The sequence below is a fragment of the Thermobia domestica genome, chromosome 15 (genome assembly GCF_964235325.1).
Source record: "Thermobia domestica chromosome 15, izTheDome1.hap1.1, whole genome shotgun sequence".
Classification (NCBI taxonomy): Eukaryota; Metazoa; Arthropoda; class Insecta; order Zygentoma; family Lepismatidae; genus Thermobia; species Thermobia domestica.
The window spans coordinates 191987102-192004740 of record NC_137468.1 but is presented as its reverse complement, the minus strand read 5'-3'; the positions used below and the strand labels follow the sequence as shown (position 1 = coordinate 192004740).

Below are 17639 nucleotides of genomic sequence, written 5' to 3'. Positions count from 1 at the left end.
AATCAGTTAATTATGCAGGGTATAAAGATTGATTTTTCTATGCCTTATGATCAATAAGTGTCTATAATTCGAAACTATTATAAGTAACAATGTTTAATGTGTAGCAATGTGCTTTGAAATTTACATATGAATAGTCACTCTTGTATCCCCATCATTTTTATTTTTTTATTTTTCATGTATTTACTCATTACTTGTATTATTCGTATTAGTACGTTTTTACTTTTTGTATTCCTAGCATTATTTCCTTGTATTATATTCATGTATTCACACAAAGTTCTTATAATTTGTTAATACTTCTTTAATGTTTTGTATTTGTAGATTTTTTTCTTAGAATTTTGTATACTTTCTGTTTTGCAATTTAACTTATGTGTTCTTTTATTTGCCACTTGATAAATGGAGCATAGAACTCTGTCAAGGGCATCGAAAATAAATAAATAAATAAATAAATAAATAAATAATAATAATAATAATAATAATAATAATAATAATAATAATAATAATAATAATAATAATAATAATAATAATAATAATAATAATAATAATAATAATAAATGCAGAAATCAGTATGTAGTATTTTAGTCTCACAATTTGCTGTTCAAGTAGTCAAATTTGGTGTTGTTCTAATTCCTAAATCAGTTCAGTTTCTCTCAAGATTTGTTTCTTTGTATATATAAAATAACATTTTAGCAAGACAAAATTTAGCAACTAATTAATTTAACATCCGCAAAAGAAAAAGGAAAGGAAAAACTATTACACGTTATTCAAACTAATAATTTTCACTTGCATGAACCTTTCTCATAAAGCACTTATTGTTCTTTACTTTATCAAAGAATTCACTGCAAGTCATTGCAAAGTTCATTTTGAAGAGCATTAGTTTTCTCACTGTTGACCTTTCCATCAAACTTCTTCTCTATGAGGAAAAAAAAACGCTAGAAGTTGTTAGCAAGACTTTGAATTGAATTGATTCCATGGCTTTGAATTGATTATTTTAACAAAAGAATGCGATATGTCATATGTAGGGGAGACAAGAAAGAGAATGAAAGAAAGGATAAAACAACATAAAGATGATGTGAGGAGAAAGAAAGATACCATTGCCATATACAAACATGTTAAGGAGACGAATCACGGAATTAATTGGGATAATACGGAAGTATTGGAGATGGAGAAAAAAATGATAATAAAGAAGTGGAAAGAAGCAGATTGGATAAAGAAGGTAGGAAGAGATAAACTGATGACCTGGACAGGGGCTTACCTATTAATGAATTATGGCAAGGAATTATGGCGGAACGTGATTATTTGGAAAGTGAATAAGGAGACTTACGGGATTGGCTGAAGGCCTCAGCAAATTTAAATTAAAGTTTGTTTTTTATAATAATGACTATATATATGACTGTTAAAAGAATTTAAACTTTTTCATAACAATGACTATATATATATGTCTGTATTTTCATTTATGTTCTATACTGTCTGAGGAAGGATATGTTAGATATCCGAAACCGTTACATATTATAGTTTAAAATACAGTGGGTTTGAAGCTTTGGACTCTGTTTCTTTTGTTAAAATAGAAGTTGTTACATACATTTATTCGTCTGACCGCTACTAAACACAAAACCAGCCGGGACGCCAGGACAACCGGAACTGTCCCGGTCAAACCGGGACGTCTGGCAAGCCTAGGTTTTCATATATCATCATCCATTCCTCCCGTCTCTCCTGCTCAAAATGGACTCAAGGTTGCGGAACAAACGTCTGGGCATCGAAATGATACAATGAACTATCGCTCTCAACACAAACTCGACTATTTCGAGACACGTAGGATTCAGGGTGAGCTGATAAAATCAAGTGTCAACATGACCTCTTACCTTTAAATGTATAACTCGAATTCTGTTTTAGTGAATAAAATTCGCATTGTATCTTTTAGTAAGTTGTAGAAAATGTGTTTAAAAAAATTACCTATCAGTGGCTTCAGAATTCGTTTCTTCTGTGTCATGCATCTCTGCTGATAAAATAAATCAGTCACACATAAAGGTAGTATTCTATTATATAATTTGCTTTCAACCATGTTTTTAAAAAATCAGGTTTCTGTAATTAACCTTAGAATCAAACTTAAAACATATTTGATAGGACCTTTTACTTTATTAAAAAATACATAATTAATTCGTATATGTAAAACTAAAATGAATTAAAAGGTATATTAGTAAATGTTTAGGATACTCTAAATGTAATAGACGCATATATGTTTGTTTATGTATACAGTATATTTCAATATTAACATATCCAATTTCGTTGTATGACGATTAGCAGATGGAATAAATGAATGAATGATTGGAAATTCTCAGGAAGGGAGACCTCTCTGAAACACGAGAAACTAATCATGTAACAGAAATATTGTAGATGATCCTTCGCATAGCATGTAGAAAAATTACAAGAGAAAAATTTCAAGAAATAGTAAATAATAAAATTTGGAACATGATACAATTCAAGACTCACCCTTAGACAGCGATAAAATACAAACTAGATTATGATCAAAGCAGGATGAAATATATTACAGTCTTTTAGTAGTTCTAGTGGAATAAGTTAAAAATTAATTTACTTGGTATCTATATTCTGAATGTCCCGCCTAATTTGGAACAGAGGCAACCCTACTTATCGAACAATGTACTCTCTTCTAATTGTTCATGGTGATCCATGTTTTATGCTCTGCACACGAAGTTTTTCGCACTACCGCGTTAGCACCTGTTGTCAGATGTTTCAAAATAGCAACTTAACTGCGGATCTAGGGCTAAGAAGTTCTTATTAGACTATGATTGTGAAAATAGATGATTCTAGATGCTGATTGAATTATGTAGTCAAATGTATGGCATTAGTTCTATGGTTCTTACTGACCATCTTCTTCTTTGTTCGGTGACCCTTGTCATCTAGGCTTGGTTTCCGCCCACTAGCTCACTCTTCTCCGTATATACTCACTGACAGTTTTGAATACTGTTGTTCCAACTAACCGCTTACCCACCATTTCTCCTGTGGAAATGGAAGAAGTCTCACAGTTTGCACCACCAACGTCTAGCTTACAGTATACACGAATCCGTACTACCTTGCCTTGCGTACTACTCACCGTCACCGAACGATGCATTAGCATACGACAGTGGCAGTGCACAGATGTTTAGTTTTAATACCTCACGAAAGCTCCTTGGAACCGTATGTGTGTAATAGGCAGTAACTCAAGAAAAGTCCTTGGAACAATGTACGTTGTAGCAATCATGTAAAAGGAACAAGTACACTGCATTTCCGAGTAGTTACAGAAGCCAGACTTAGGTGAAAGGAATGTTATAATTTCTAAATTGGAAGGAACCAGTTTCAACAGATATAATTTATTTACAACTAATAATTCAACAAACAACATATGTATATAACGAAACTAACAAACCGATTCCTTTGAGAAATTGCTTCATAATCATGGTTTAATGTAGGAAGGTGAAATTACATTAACATTATAACTTCTCATAGACTCAGTAATTTTGATCAAATTTATAGTTTAAATTTAGTCTCAATAAATTACTTCGAAATAGATTATAAAACCAAATACTACAAATCACATTCGTTTTAAATCTAATAGGAATCAGGGTAATTTCCAAGTAAGCGACCAATACTCACCGCAACGTTAAATCCAAATCGGAAAAAAATAAAATAAAATAAAAAAAAGTTAGAATTTAGAAATTAGTGAATATTAATCACACATTAGGAACTCTCCTGGTTCCTTATACAAACCACTTAATTACACTTTTCACTCTTTCATCTTCTCGACGCAATATTGAAACAATTTCATCACAACCACAAATGATGTTAACTGGTTCAACATCTGTTGATCAACTGATGTTGTCTTATTACAAGTTTCGACAGGTCAGTTCATGCAACGTAAGTTCGTAGGTGGCAGCACTATAACATGAACCTATAACTATGTTCATCAATGTTTCCATCTCTATTCTGAATCACAATTTTCTCTATCCCCTTTTTTTCTCAATAATGCTTCAGTGTGTAATAGGCAGTAACTCAAGAAAACTACTTGGAACTGTGTATGTATAATAGGCGTCCGTGTGTGTGTAATTGGCAGTAACTCAAAAAAACTATTTGGAATGTGTGTGTGTGTTATTCAGTAACTAACGAAGAGTTCTTGAAACTGTGTGTTAATAAGCAGTAGTTCACGAAAATAGGTGGAACCTGTGTGTAATAGGTAGTAACTCACGAAAAATACTTGGAACCGTGTATATCACCGTGTAGGTAAGCCGTTGGTGCGCAAACTGGGAGATCTATTCGAGTTTCAAAAAGGAGAAATGATGGGTGTTGCGCTTAGTTGGTGTCTAACGGTACCAATATGTCAGAAAGAACAAACAGTGTCAAGATGATGGCGGCATGTAGACCTCTCGATAATACATCATCAGAGATATAGAACAGTGGTCGAAAACTACGCCTAGGCCAAGGGGATCGCCGAATAAAGAAGAGAATTGTCACAAAGAACCGTTGTGATGACTGCGGAATTCAATCAGCATTTGGAATGGCATTACATGTTTCTACAATCACAATTGAACGAGAGCTGCTTAACCTCTTACTATCAGCAGTTGGGTTATTATTTCGAAACCTCTGATCACCTCCCAACGCATAACACGTAAAAGATTGAATCAAGAACAGAAAATGTCAGTCGCCGATTATTGATCCGATGAGGCATACTTCTCTTTGCTTCCAACTCTCGGTTTGAGGACGGTGAACGGCCAAAGAAGCATATTTTCCGAGGGGACTACTTTAGAAATACCATTGTGAGCCACAATTTCATAGTATCTTTTTCTGTTAACTCTATTATTACTCGAATTATATTGCCAGTGGAGTTGTGAAAATTTTAGGTGACCTATTACGTACTTCCTATGGTACAGATATTATGTTCCTAACAATGACGTGATCTTTTATGAGAACTATAACAATGAAGAATATTTATTTATTTACTTATTCACAGAATTTCGCACAGCACTAAGCCAATTGACTTAAACTGAGCAACATAACAATAACAAAAAATAATAAATAAATAAATAAAATACGAACACAAAAGATTCACCTCTAAATTTACAGTTCTCTTTAGCTATGTTCTAAAGTTCCGTTCAGAAGTAAAAATATTACATTCTGTTAGCAATGTGTTGTAATCACGCGCTAGTCTATAAAACAAGGAGCGTTTTACAATTGATAACCTAAGTGTCTCGTTAAGTTAGCAAATTAAGAGAGCGAGTTCGCCAGGGAGGAACTCGAAAGTTAATCACTGATAGTAAAAATTCAGAATCAATTTTTCCGTTGATAATCTTATATAGGTAAAGTAGGTCTGCAGCTTGGCGTCGCTTGTCTGGGGTATATAAGTTCATTAAAGACATTACTTCTTGTCTCGAGTGATCACCTAACCCGGGAATTCTAAATCTAACTATGGCTATAAAGAAGTTTAAGACCGAGTCAATGCGTGATAGATTAGTAGGTTAAATAAGCTCAGAATTGATCACATTCTCTTTTGCGAGGCAGGTATAAGCTCAGAATTGATCACATTCTCTTTTGCGAGGCAGGTATAAGCTCAGAATTGATCACATTCTCTTTTGCGAGGCAAGTATAAGCTCAGAATTGATCACATTCTCTTTTGCGAGGCAAGTGTAAGTTCAGAATTGATCACATTCTCTCTTTCGAGCCAGGTATAAGCTCAGAATTGATCATATTTTCTTTTACGAGGCAGGTATAAGCTCAGAATTGATCACATTCTCTTTTGCGAGACAGGTATAAGCTCAGAATTGATCACATTCTCTTTTGCGAGGCAGGTATAAGCTCAGAATTGATCACATTCTCTTTTGCGAGGCAGGTATAAGCTCAGAATTGATCACATTCTCTTTTGCGAGGCAAGTATAAGCTCAGAATTGATCACATTCTCTTTTGCGAGGCAAGTGTAAGTTCAGAATTGATCACATTCTCTCTTTCGAGCCAGGTATAAGCTCAGAATTGATCATATTTTCTTTTACGAGGCAGGTATAAGCTCAGAATTGATCACATTCTCTTTTGCGAGACAGGTATAAGCTCAGAATTGATCACATTCTCTTTTGCGAGGCAGGTATAAGCTCAGAATTGATCACATTCTCTTTTGCGAGGCAGGTATAAGCTCAGAATTGATCACATTCTCTTTTGCGAGGCAAGTATAAGCTCAGAATTGATCACATTCTCTTTTGCGAGGCAAGTGTAAGTTCAGAATTGATCACATTCTCTCTTTCGAGCCAGGTATAAGCTCAGAATTGATCATATTTTCTTTTACGAGGCAGGTATAAGCTCAGAATTGATCACATTCTCTTTTGCGAGACAGGTATAAGCTCAGAATTGATCACATTCTCTTTTGCGAGGCAGGTATAAGCTCAGAATTGATCACATTTTCTTTTGCGAGGCAGATATAAGCTCAGAATTGATCACATTCTCTTTTGCGAGACAGGTATAAGCTCAGAATTGATCACATTCTCTTTTGCGAGGCAGGTATAAGCTCAGAATTGATCACATTTTCTTTTGCGAGGCAGATATAAGCTCAGAATTGATCACATTCTCTTTTGCAAGGCAGGTATAAGCTCAGAATTGATCATATTCTCTTTTGCGAGGCAGGTATAAGCTCAGAATTGATCACATTCTCTTTTGTGAGGCAGGTATAAGCTCAGAATTGATCACATTCTCTGCTGCGAGGCGAATCAAACTTTTTTTTAAAAAAATCTGGTTTACCAAAACTGCTTTGTATATATTTACTTTATCTGTCCGTCCGAAAGACAAAGAACCTCAAGAACTATTTTGGCCAGCACGTAGAAGATCAAAAGTTAGAAATCGAGTTCGCTGACGGAAGTAAAAAAAATTGGCTTCATTATATATAGAAATGCCCCGTTGTAGTATGCAACCCAGTCGTACATACCGTTCAAACCAAACTCTTTCACATTGTGTACATGTGACACCATTACTTATTGGTTTAAATAGACGTAATGGCGACCTTCGTGGAGTACGTGAGTCTGAAACAATCGAATTATTTATGGATTAGAACCTAACTTAGATTACGGCAATGTATAACTGGTATTATTAAATCGAGATATTTATATAAATGGTTTATACAGTTCGATTCATGAGCTAGTAAATAAGTATGGTTGTGGATTAACTTCCCTGTATTGATTAAGTTTTCGAAGCTCAGTATACATTGCATGTAGAGGTACAGTTTAACGTGCATTCTGTTATATTGCATAATATACAGTACCGAACGCTATATTGTGTGGTGTACTTTTTCAAACCATTGAACAATAATCTAAGCACATCAGAATTATGCGAAAACTCAACGTAACGCAGCATCTCTAAAGTTATCGATCGGTTAAGATTAACTGTTCAACATAATATACAACTAATTGTTTACACGATAATAGCAAAAGCATAATCACATGCACTAAAAGAAATGCGCTTTGCGCACTTTCGCTAAATTTTTTGTCAGGTAAGGGGAATGCACTTTCGCTAAATTTTTTATCAGGTAAGGGGAATTCACTTTCGCTAAATTCTTTATCAGGTAAGGGAATGCACTTTTGCAGGTAAAAAAAGAAAAGTACGGCGGTAAAATGAAAGAAAATATAGAGCAGAAAAAAAGTAAAATGAAGTCCCAAGTGAGCTGCTTTTCTGTTCTATGAGTCTTCTTTTCTTTTCTCCCTATTTCACTTTCACTCTATCCGATGAATTACAAGATCTGATCAAAAAATACGGTGAATAATTTTATTACAAGCAAAGTAACAAGCTTAAATGGCATTTGATTTGATCTCTTTCTAAGTACTGTCCTTGGTTAGCAATGAACTTATCCTAACGTTGAATCCATGACTGGATTTATGGAAGGCTTCTTTTGGAAGGGCGTTCAGTTGCCCTGTGGTGTGCTTTCTCAATGTCAGAAATGGTGTCAAAATGTGTTGTTTTAAGCACAATTTTGATTTTTGGGAATCGCATGGTGCTATATCTGGAGATTACCGTGGATATGAACAAATAGGAATATTTTCTCAGCCAAAAACTCGCGCTGTCACAAGCGAGATGTGGGAAACGAATTTCGCACTCGCTCTTCTCATTTCCCAATCTTCTGTTAAAATGTTTTAGACAGACCCGTACGGGATGTTTAATTCTTCAGAAAGCTCTCGAATAGTTATTCGTCTGTTTGAAAGAACAATTTTTGCCACTTTTTGCACTTTTCTTCTGTTTATTGAGGTTAATGCTCGTCCTGAACGTTGCTTGTCTTCTACCGACTCGTTTCCGCTTTTAAATCGTTTATACCACTTATAGTCTTCAGGGTAACAGCATTATCGCCATACACCAATTTCAACATTTCATGAGCTTCTATGGCATTTTTTTGCAACTTGAAACAGAACTTTATGTTCACGCGTTGATCAAAATCCAGGATACTCGACAGACATGGTATACACATCCTCACTCTAGCGGCTCTGGACGTTGATTGACAAGTCAGAACTTGTTCCTACTTGACGCTGCCTGTCTCAATGAATCAAGCTATCTGACAAATTACTTCAAATGTTTGTAGCGTCAGTAGTTGTTGCTAAATAATTCATTCACTGCATTTTTTTTATCACACCTTGGATATTTATCTGAAAAACTTATTTTGTGCCTTTTCTACTGTGCTTATGTTTCCACTACTTTCAGTATGTAATTCATTTTTGATTTGGTTTATTAATCATTGTACAGACCATATTACATTTACGTTTGTATAAAATTGTATAGAATTTCTCATTGGTTAAAGCAGATACAATGCGTAGAACAAGTGCAAAGCACAATGTATGACAAAAGATAAAATCAAGTTTAAAATCTACATAATAATAAGTCTATACATGAACTTAATTATTTCAATTAGTGTGTACAGGGTGTTACAAAAATTAGTCAGTTAGTATATACAGGGTGTTACAATCATTTTTAGAGAGGCTGTTTGGGAGTACTTGATCATTCTCCACTTACCTCTCCAAGAATTGGTGTGCAAGTACTGGAGCATTCTTAAATATGGATATTTGGATAGTTCACATACCAGTTCCTCAGTGATGTCTTGACCCGATTACCATAAATCCCATAGTAGTGTAGCTATGAACTTTTAAAGTTTACTTGTTTCACGTTTTCGGCACCCTATAACTCCGAAACTATCCACTTTTGAGCACAGGTCCAAATATTTTTTTTTCTTATTTTGATGTGAGGAATCTGTACCCAGAATATTGTACCACGTTTTTGTAACACCCTGTATATATATGTGCGTATAATGTGTGCGTGTGTGTGTTTGTAGTTACTATCTAATATACATAGGAAATAATTATCTTCATTATTTTCTGAAATCTTACAAGGAGCTGGTTAGATCTTCATCTACTGTATAAAACATGTTATGTAATAGAAGTTTGCGCATTAAGTTGAAAAAAGAACTCTTTTATGATTATTTTTTATATACCCAGGTAGCTCATTATACAATTTTACACCCATATAGATATGTGATTTTCCATATGCAGATGTTCGATGACACACTGTTGATAAATTATCTTTTCCAGGCCTAGGATATTTGTGAGTATCAAGATCTCTTTTAATATTACCCAAGTGATCCTATCTATTCCTGCAACGGGTGTCTTTTGTTATATATATACAATGTGTTTCCAAACAACACCGACAACGTTTGGAAGATGATTCCTGACACCAAGATGAGACAAAAAGTATAGACCAACCTGGGTGCACAAATACTTCCTTTCGGAGTTATAGGTTGCCGAAAACATGAAAAAATGAACTTTAAATGTCGATAGCTTCAAAACTATGAGACCTACCATAGTCAGGTCAAGACTTCGCTTAGGAACTAATATATACCCTATCCAAAAATCCATGTTCCAGAATCCTAAGATACTCACGCAACAATTTTTATAGAGGGAGTTTGGCTACGGGCATGTAATTTGAAATACGTACCAACTATCTCTATAAAAATTGTTTCGGAAGTACCGCAGGATTCTGAAACATAGATATTTGAATGGGTCACATACTAGTTTCTAAGTGAAATCTTGACCCGACTACGGTAGGTTCCATAGTTTTGGAGCTATGTACCTTTAAAGTTCAATTTTTCATGTTTTCGGCAGCCTATAAATCCGAAAGGAAGCATTTGTGCACCCAGGTTGGTCTATACCTTTTGTCTTATCTTAATGTCGGGAATCACCTCCCAAACGTTGTCAATGTCGCTTTAAAACACGCTGTATATACATATTTGTATGAACGCAACTTCTGCTAACTTTTAATTGAGCTATTCTATGACAAAACTCACGAAAAATGAGCGTACTTGTTTACAACCCTGCGTATTGATACTGATTTCAATGCTTTCAGTAAGTAATTATGTTTTTATTCCCGCAAAAATATACGTCAAAAGAAATATGTTCCGGGAATAGAAATTACTTACCGAAATCAATTAAATCATAATCAATATGCAGGATTGTAAACAAGCGCGCTCGTTTTTTCGTGAGTTTTATGATAATTTAGGTCACTCCATAGTTAGCATGAGTTACATTTGGCTCATAATATGAGTGAATTTGAGCGCAAAACCACACTCAATTTGAAGCTGAACTGAGATTTTAGCTATTTTTGGATCAAAAGATCCAATAAATTTCAATCAAAACTTTTTTTGTACGTCTTATAACTGGAGAGTACTTATAGTGTAGCCAAACCCAAACTTTCACTTAACTCAGTATGATGTGCTTATTCCGTAGAGAATACGAAAACTCGATTTAAAGGCCGTTCAATAATTTTATAGCCCCTGATCCAAAAACTAACTATTGGCCAAGATCGCAATCTTTTAATGCAATTTTTTTTTGTATCATTCCTAAAATTCTTAGCCAAGATCGCAATTTTTTGATCCATTTTTTTGAACATAAAGGTCTGTTATCGGAAATGAATATAAGCTAGTAAAGGACATATACATGAAGAAACGACAATAAAACATTCATTTTGGTCATGCCGAATCTACTTGACGAACTTACCGATTATATTGTGTTCGATCTATTTGGCTCAAAACAGTAAATTCGTGGTTTCCGTAAATATGATTTAAATTTAAACAAATTTAAATTGCTTGAAAAGAAAAAAATAGTAAGAGGCAGAATCGATTCTCGAATAGTGCAAAGAAGTATATTTTAATAGTAAGGAAGGCGAACATAAGAAACCCCCACCAAAAAAAAAAAAAAAAGTTTAAAGTGAACTCATCCTGTCTTGAAGATTTATATAGTCAATCTGTAGATAGGACAATGAGTGATGTTGCACTTGAACGAAGGAGAAACCAAGTGTGTAGATTGGAAGAGGAAAGGACAATGAATGAAGTTGCACTTGAACGAAGGAGAAACCAATAGTGTGGAGATTGGAAGAGGAGACAGACATGATGTAGTATGTCGCCTGAATTATTCAACATTTACAGTAAATGTTTAATGAAGGAATCATTAATGGGAATTGGGGATTTCAAGATTGGAGGGCAGATCATTAACAAGAACAGATATGCGGCTGATACAGTTATATAGCTAGAACCGAAGAAGGATTACAGAATATGATTGACAAAATAGTTGACACTGGGAAACTTTATGGCATGGAAATCAACACCAAGAAAATCGAAAGCCCTGATAATACCCCGTGAAAACGCGCCCTTACGGATCAGAGAAAAACAAAGAGAAATTGAAAACGTCAATAATTTGAAAGATATCTGGGAAGTATTTTGACAAAAGACGCTTATTGTACCAAAGAGATCAGACCAAGAATAGCCATAGCCAAAGAAGCATTCAACAGATGAAGGTCGTTCTTAACTATCAGCCTTAATATTGGACTAAGGAATAAATCTGTCAAGTGCTATATATGGAGCATTGGACTGTATGGTTCAGACTTTGACATTATGGAAGTTAGAGAAGAAATAATTAGAGAGATTCGAAATGTGATGTTGGAGGAAGATGGAGAAAGTAAAATGGACAGAAAGAGTAACAAACGAAGATGTTTTGAAACGGATAGGAGAGAAGAGGACGCTTTTAGCTAGCATCCTTCGTGGGAAGGTCAATTGGATTGGACACATCTTGCGAAGAAATTGTCTTCTTCTCACCGCCATAGAAGGAAAGATGGAAGGGGAGCGAGGAGAGGGAAGAAGAAGAACACAACGGATCAATGATTTGAAAGATAGGAGAAAATCTTCAAAGTTAAAAGAGGAAGCTGAAGATCGAGAAACATGGAAGAAACATTTTGAGGCCAAACCCAAACTATCAGTTAACTCAGTATCTAAAATTAAAAAAAAAGAAAAAAAAAGAAAGAAAAACGTAGAAAAAAGGGGGAAAACCTCATTAGTCCCAGGACCTGCCAAAAGGTAAAATACTTAATAATAATAATAATAATAATAATAATAATAATAATAATAATAATAATAATAATAATAATAATACATGAAATAATCTATGATTCACATTAAGTGCAATATATCATCACATTAAGTGTCACAGCCTCAAGTTCCCGTGTCCAGGTTGGAAAATTTCTAAGGGCGGGAGATTGTTTAAAACAAATAAAGATTGAAATATGATATGAAGAGACGAGAAGCAGTCTACGAGAGAGAAATTTACGGAAAATTTATACTGAAAACAATGTTGTTTCCACAGCGCCAAAGAGTTTTCATGTTACGACTCTACTGGCCCCAAGAGCTAGGAACTGAGGCTATTGCTTATTGGATGTGAGTCGTAACTCACGCATTTGGTTCTGCAGGCACCGCTCCATTGCTGGTGCTCAATGTAAGCGAACGCGGCTGTATTGTTTTGACCTATTCTGATTATGAACAAGTAAGAAGAGAGAGAGACGCAAAATTTTATTGGGTCCAGGGACGTAAAATTCCTTAATATAGACCAGATTGCAGTTGAAATGTTTTTCAATTACTGTAGAGATCTTGTTGCCATTTCATACAATATTACTTGGTTTGTAGTTTAAAACACTTGTGGAGGGATCATCATGACAGGTTACCTACCACAGGAGCAAACTATTACTAATATCTATTATTTCCATCTCCTAACTAAGTTATGAGAGGAGAAGAGGAAACATCGTGGACTGGTTACAAAAGGGGCTGCTGTTGGCTCACCAGCTCATTCCGTACATGTATCCATGATGAAGGCAGTGGAAATAGGATATGAAATATTGCCTCAACCCAAGACTCAGCGGACTTAGTTTTACCAAGTAACTTTTTTCTCTTCCTAGAAATGAAGCGTCAATGCAGAAAACGCCATTTTTACAGTAGGAATTATGTCATTTCTGAGGTTGAACTGTGGTTTCAAAGCCAAACTGCAGACTTACAAAATGGGCTTACGGAAAGTGAAGAACCGCTGGTAGAAATGTATCACTAGGCACGGTAACTACGTAGAGAAGGACTAATACCATCATTACTGCTAAAACGAGTCCAGTAGTGTAGCTGGAAAATGTTGAAAGTATCATAATTTAATTAGACCTATACTTATTCACTTTCTGGAAAATGGAAAAAATGAACATCAACATAAGACCTGTCAGAGAAAGTAAGGTAGAATGATAGAGAGGATTTTTAGTAGGAAATATAGGGTGAAGGATGGTTAACAAAGGATCAAGGCAACATAGGTAAGCAAATAGCATCTTGATTAATAATACAAAGCGCGTTCGAAAAGTAATTTCCAATTGGCCACTGTGCGTGAAGTAGTGGGGACAGCGCCACCATCTTTGCACAGACGTGCGGTAGTTCAGTCTGCATCCAGCCGTGGCAGAGTAAAGGTTGTCTGATCACTAGGTCCACTTTTGTAGCGTCTCAAAATGTGTGCTGCAACAGAAAACCCCACCAAGTGCGAGGTGCGAGCTGTTATACTTTTCTCACGAAAAAAAAAAAAATGTTCGGCAGCAGCCATTCATCGGGAACTGTATGGACCACGTGTTATACGGGAAGGAGCTGTTCGTGAATGGGTTCGTCCATTTAAAAATGGACGAAGAAATGAGCCAAGTAATAGAAATCAACAGTTGTCCAATCGAATCAGATCGTAATATAGTAAAAATGAAATATCAAATACGCTTGACGAAGAAAGCAAGTTCATGTAGAACATGGAATTTTGAGAAAATGAAGTGATACGAACACTCTGAATGAACTTCAAACAGCAACAGGCGAGAAGAAAAAGAAGAAGCATCAGATCTATAAATGAAAAGGCAAGAAAATTGAAATCTTAAAAGGAGCAAACGATTGAATCACTATTAAATTTTAATGTTCCTTCCCAGTACCGTGGCTATCCGAAACAGGACTTGTTGTTAAAAGAGAGGTCCCGATCACTACAGAGGTCAACATCCGAAGCAAACACTCCAATATTGGGATCAACTCCGGACTACTTCTAAAAAGGCGTAAATAAATAAATGTATTCAAAACATTTTTACGAGTGTGCTTCAGAAAGTAATGCCTCCAAGGTGATACCTTTATTTATGTTTGACAGATATCACCGATACAGGTATCAATGGAAAGCTTGCAATGGCAGCTACAAATGGTGGCACGATTTTTCAATATAGTCCTCATTACGGGCAACACACTTGCTCCAACGCGAAACAAGGTTTTTCGCGCCGTCGGTGAAGAATGGCGTTGGCTGCTGCTTCCACCTCCGCGTCACAACTGTAGCGGTGATCTTTAAGTTTGGGGAAGAACCAAAAGTCGCATGGCACAAGATTCGGACTATACGCAGGATGAGGCAGAATATGAACGACACTTTGCCAGCTGATGATACAACTTTGAATTTTTTGTATCAAAGGAGGAGATAACATGTGGCGGTACCCCATTCACTGACGCTAGTTTCCGGGTAGTAATGGTGTATCCACGACTCGTCGCCGGCGATGAATGTTCCTGGGCGCACAACCTTCCATAGCCGGAAATTCAATGACAGTCCGCTGTTTCAACTGGACGTCACCACTGAATGCTTTGGATTGCTCCATTACTCTGGAACGAGAAGAGATAGGAAGGTGAAACAAATGACATTCTATAGCTTAAACATCAATGCATTTACGATCAACAGTTCAGAGTACTATTGGTCAAGTAGTGAGAGCTTAGAGGCATTACTTTTTGAATCACCTTCGTACAAATGATGAACATTATTTTCGAAACATAGATCCTTACAACTAACATGGAAATCAAACATCAGTAGTTTTAAAGTATTTCAACCAAGAACATAAAGTAAGACACAAAACGTTTAAGGGAATCTGAAATTGTATGTCGTTAAAAATACTGGGATAAAAGAAAGGAGACAGACAGGAGGAGGTGTTTGTCTTGGCTGAATATCTTTAGTGTAAAATGTTAACTGCAATTTGTTGTTTATGTAAATTCTGTTTTTATTTTACACACATTACTGAACATGGCATTGTTCCAGCGATCTCATACAAACTGTATGTTTGTTCTTTTTGAGTCTATTTCCCTTTTATTTGTTATTTGTTTAGCTTGGAAGTTTGTTATAAAAATATATTTATGGACAAATTAAGCAGTTTTAGTGTCTTTTCGTCTTACACAGTATTTATGTTACAGCAAAGCGTTTGTAAGTTTGTCATCCTTGCGTTATATATATATATTTAAAGAACGCACGATATTTTGAACAATTGGCTACTCACAAATAATAACATACCTATAGTAAGAGGGTTTCGTTGGGTATGCGTGGCCAAGTTAAGCAAATTGCATCTTAACGTTCTAAAAATATGCACCTTATTCTCTCTCTTTACTTTATTCAAATCGAAAGTGGTAGAAATCAACCACTAGATTAAAAATGGTAATAAATAACACAAGCGGTTTTCCTAGAATTCATTATGCGTTTCAAGACTATGCTCCATCTCCACTCTAATCTTTCTTCTAAAATCGAAAGTGGTAGAATTCTACTACTATTGCCGGTTTCAATATTAATTGAAACTATATCACGCCATAGGAACCAAACTTCTTTACGTGGTGTACACGTGACGCTTTTTTTATTTATTTTATTTATTTATTTATTTATTTATTTATTTATTTATTTTTTACAATTCGATTACTTTGCATCAAATAGCGACTGGTTCGATCAATATCAAAAACTGATTTTCTAAAAATTATAGTTAGATTTCATAATTTTTGAGTTTTATTTCCCATGGTTCTAGCCTTTAGGCTGCAATAGACTATAAATAATAAAATGAATAATGTAAGATCAATATGTGACATCTACATCCAATACAATAGTTCCGTTACTTACTCTTCCATTAATCTAAGATTAAGGGTGTTAATGAATGCTGTCGAAAATTTTTCTCTATTGAAAGTGACTATGTTTGTGACTTAATAACTCTTGAACCACCTGACCGATCTCGATCACATTTTCAACCTAGATGGGGTTCTGGCCAAGGGCCCTCCCCAAAGCTCATGTGTGCCCCAATGTATTTTTATGAATATGTACTTTTATATGTATTTTTATTGTTATATGTATTGTTGTATGTATTTTTTTTTATGAATAGCCCTCCCCCCCAAATTGCAGAGAAATCGGCGCCGTTGGTTCTGGCCTGGGATGGTTTTTATCATTTCACTTTGACGGTGCAACTTAAGGTAGGGAGGAAGATATATATAAAAATGATCGAAAATGACCGAAATTATTGCCGAATCCGTAGTTTTCTGGATCGATGAGATGAACAGTGACACTTCCGATGCCGTTTAAATCCAAATTCAATTCCTATTGCCCTTTATGTGCAAAATAAAACATATTCTCCTCATGCAAAGAACAGGCAATCTGCTGGTATCAAATAAAACAAGAAAAAAAGTTCTAATAAACATAGATTGGAAAACACCTCTTTTCAAAATTATAAACTGCCAAGAGCGTAAAACATCCTGTTTCAAAACGTCCTAGCTTGAAAACTATAGAATCTGTCGCAAATGGTTCAAAGAATCACACGGGAACTAGTATGCGCTCTATCTAAATATCCATGTTCCACAATCCTCCAGTACGGACGTAATGAATTGTATAAAGTAAGCTGTGGTACGGTTATACACTCTTAAATATTGAGAACTCGTTGCATGGATACCAAATGATTGTGAGAAATAGTATATCTATATTACGTATATCTATATTATAAAATTGAAAGTGACTCTTGACCTCTTGGACCATTTGACCGATCTCGATCAAATTTTTAACATAGATGAGGTTTGGGCCTGGGATGATATTTATTATTTCACTTTGACGGAGCAACGTAGGGGAGGGGAAGGAGGGGGAGATATACAAAAATCTATATGAAAGTGACTATGTTTGTAAGTTAATAACTCTTTCACCACTGAACCGATCTCAATCAAACTTTCAACATAGATGAGGCTCAGACCTGGGATGGTTTACATCATTTCAATTTAACGGTGCAACATAGTGGAGGGGTATATATATATGATTGAATTATTGAAAATAACCAATATTAGTACCAAATTCATAGTTTTCGGGATTGCTGAGATGAACAGTGACACTTCTGATGCCATGCCCCGCAACATGGGGAATGTGGATGTATAAAATGATCGAAAATGACCAATACTAACACCGAATCCATAGCTTTCGGGGTCGCTGAGATGAATAGTGACACTTCAG

General features: G+C 35.3%; 1 protein-coding gene across 3 annotated transcripts in view; it reads left to right on the top strand.

The window, feature by feature from the left end:
- Positions 1-17639, top strand: part of LOC145671429 (calmodulin-like) — a 592217-nt gene that overhangs the window by 565511 nt on the left and 9067 nt on the right. The window lies entirely within an intron of this gene.